Below are 3,623 nucleotides of genomic sequence, written 5' to 3' on the forward strand. Positions count from 1 at the left end.
TAATTTCTATTCCAACTTACTCATCCACAACCCACTCACGCTCTCTGCATTTGCACACACTTAACCAATTAATACACCCAATCATACCCTTCAGGCACTCATAAGACACCAACAATTACTTTAAGCATACATAAAATCGCCACTGCATACCCCATTTTCCAAATTCCACTCTCCATACCATGCCTTATTTTTTTTTTTTTTAATTTTATTCTTTCTAGAACTTGTCTGCACCAAAATATTCTTGCTAATTTAAAAAGACAACACCATAACTATATACCCATTTCCTGCGTCAACTTNTAAAACATGTGCAAGGAGTTTAAACATTTATATCAATTATGCTCTTAATATTTAAATCAAACAATCATAAAATTTCACAGAATCAGTCAACAATCATGCATAAGCAGCTTCTGAAATTTTCCTTTCAAAACTAAATCATTATACTAACAAGTTTTACTACTCTAACCTCACTTTAACACACATAAAGTGCATTTTATACTTGACCAAAACAGAACAGCTATTATCAAACAATTTATATGACCTATATCTCTAAAACCCTCGTTCATAAAAATATCAAGGCAACCAAACACCATGTACACAAATTAGATATATCATCTCATAAACTAATTTCAAACAAAAATAACTAGCTCCCCTTACCTTGGTTTCTCACAGTACAGTTCACAAGAGACGCTNTCACAACAACTTTATGCAGCACAGGAATTTACAGTACCTATATATCACCGAAATGGTGGAGGAATAAGCTCTTAAAGCTAAGCTTTAAACAGGAATAAAAAGAAGAACGCTCCTAGTTGTCTGCAGCCCAAAAAAAACATTCCCTAAGTTGCGAAACAGCGGAGAAGAGGAGAAAATTACTTACCGATCCAATCGAAAATATAATTAGATCAAAAGGAAGCCTTCGGTGTGGTGAACGCTTGAGCACCTTCAAATCCAAGATTGAACAGTTCAATTAGTTGAAAATCTAGAGAGAAGGCATAGAGAATTTAGGGAAAAGGGCTTCTAGAGAGAGAAAGGAATATTGGCTTATGAAAAATCTGATTTCTGAAAAAGCCCCCTTCTAAGGCTAAGGTACCCTTAGTTTATGGGCCAAGTTGCCTCCATATAGGGCCCAATGGCTTTATAATTTCTCATACCTTTACATTCTCCCCAACAAGAAAATTTTCGGCCTCGAAAATTAAACTTACTAGAGAGAAGGAACAGCCTACTCTCGTCACATCCTCTAGTACAATCACCTATTTTGACAAAGATACTACTCCCCAACGACCTTACTAACATTAAAAGTCATGCCTTTGTGTTAAAATGCTCTAGTGTTCAATAGAGTAGATTAGTTTAGCCATTACTTTCAAGACAAATATGAACCCCTAAACTTTGGCTAGTAAGAAACTTTCTTTCGCACAACCAACCCCATTATGTCTGTCCCACTGATATCCACTCGTCCACCTTCCGCTACTTCTTCTAATCTCTTCTAAGACTTCCACTAATCTTGACTTCAAATTAACCCTTGATCGATACTCATTTACTTCCTCTTGTTCCTTTCAAGAACCCCAAACCTCTGACTTGATCACCACAATTTTCGAGTTAATCATCTATTTGAATCACCTTTATCCACATCCATTCTGAGAGCTTCACATTGCTTTTCTGATCTTCACTACTGAGTAGCATAGTTTCCTACTATACATCTCATTACCAAGTAAAACTCTTCTCCTTTGCAATGTCGAAACCAATTTGAGCAATCTAGCTTCACTTCGTTATCTCACTGACCTGAACCATATGCACTTCTTAATATAATAGCTTGTAATCATACTTAGTTATGTAGCTTCCTCGACTTGAGATCACTAGCCTAATCCGTACCATACTTATGATACCTTTCAAGCTAGGATTGTCCAAATTGCACTGTCTTAACCATTTTGAGAAACCCACTAGTTATAGTATTTCAACTATACTAGTGAAATCTTTTTACCTCTTCACTTCAGACTTCAGTCTTCAAACTCTTCAACCGACTCTTAATCAATTCTTATTAAGCTAACAACTTGAATCTTCTTTCAGTTTCCACGCACAACTAACACTTGCTCACCTCAAAATTGATCTTACAACTTGAAACTTATCCTCGTTCATTAGTTTACCGAAAGAACACTTCCTTCATGACAATTTGCAACCCGAAGATGATCACCCTTAAAGAACCTTCTTCAAAACTTCCCTGACTTTGCAAAACCTCGGTAACTCTTTTCTTCCATGATAACCTTGTCATTCCATTTTCCTCAACACTGCTTTTCTTCTCCACTAAACGACCATGCTCGAAATCACTTCTGATTGCCAAGACTTATACTAGACTGTTCCAACCTGTCCTCTAATTCTCTTCTGAGATTCTTTAACCTTGTAGTTCTCCCTATGATTACTGAATCCAAACTATTGTCGTTTTAACCAATCCACCACTTGCCTCTTGCATACCTTACAATTACAGGAACTATCCCATTATGAACTATTAACATTGGTTAATTGTGAACCCCACCAATCTAATGTGGAAATTCTAGTACCTGCTTCAGAACGCTAATCAAAGCTTACACCAAAAAGACTTGTCTTTTATTCTCCACTTATTCTTGCAAATTTCACAATCCTTTCTCTTCACATAACCATGTTAACCTCTTTTGATTCTAACAAGCCCTTTTTCTTCACTTTCTAACTTGATCCACAAATGATGTATTTCCACTGACTTTCTTCTTGAAACACAAAGCTTTTCTTGAAGACCATAAAGCGCGGGAGAACTATTTTGAAACAACAAACCTCCCTTGAATCACACCTCAAACTTACGAAAGAATAACATCATCTCTTCTTCGCTCGCACTTAACAAACATCTTGAATTCCCATAACACTTGCTTCTACCTTTTCGCTCAACTGTACTTGATGCACCACCTTCGCTTTCTTTCCCTGCCAAGAAACCACTTCATATAAACTTTAAACCCACGCCCTTAGACTAACTCCATAAACGTAGCATCGCTTAGAATTCTTCAAGCACTAATCCTGACCAAATTTACTTAAAACCTTCTCCTTCAAGAATTGCCTCTTCAACCCAGAATCTTTAGAAATACAGACCCCATCTTTAATCCTCTGGACCTCAAGATGCCCTTAACCAGCTATACCAATCCTCTGACCTTATTTGAACTTACCAATTCTCTGCCTTCTGTAACCCATCATTCAACATTCTCTTCTATCTTGATCAAACACAGCCGACCATTAAACATCACCACAAAACCACATCCAACGAAAACTAACTTTACCAATCTCTACGATCATTCTCAATACCCGCTTTAGCTGATTATATTGCAATCACTCTTTTTCATGCACTTCAAAAACTTTTCTTCATTATTCCTGATGTGTTTCTTCCTCCGGTGCTTGAAGCCTTCCACCTCAAACCGATATCAAACATTCCTTCTATGCGAATTACTAGTATTGAAACATCGTCCTAAGCTTGACTATGAATCATTCACTTGCTGAGAAAGCTTGACCACTCCTTCCAATTATATTACTTAACTCCAACCTTTTCGATACCTCATTCTTCTTCAAAGACCTCATGTTCTTAACTTGAAAATTCTACCTTCTACTAAGCTCTC

The 3,623-nt window shown here is 36.8% G+C and overlaps 1 long non-coding RNA gene across 1 annotated transcript in view; it reads right to left on the reverse strand.

Moving 5' to 3' along the window:
- Window positions 1-1,085, reverse strand: part of LOC106768107 — a 2,825-nt gene extending 1,740 nt beyond the window's left edge. The window contains exons 1-2 of the long non-coding RNA XR_001376226.2: window positions 875-1,085; window positions 655-727 (exon numbers count right to left, since the gene is read on the reverse strand). This is a non-coding gene — a long non-coding RNA (uncharacterized LOC106768107). The remainder of the gene's footprint in view (window positions 1-654; window positions 728-874) is intronic.
- Window positions 1,086-3,623: the final 2,538 nt, after the last annotated feature.

Source organism: Vigna radiata, chromosome 7 (assembly GCF_000741045.1).
Source record: "Vigna radiata var. radiata cultivar VC1973A chromosome 7, Vradiata_ver6, whole genome shotgun sequence".
Lineage (NCBI taxonomy): Eukaryota > Viridiplantae > Streptophyta > Magnoliopsida > Fabales > Fabaceae > Vigna > Vigna radiata.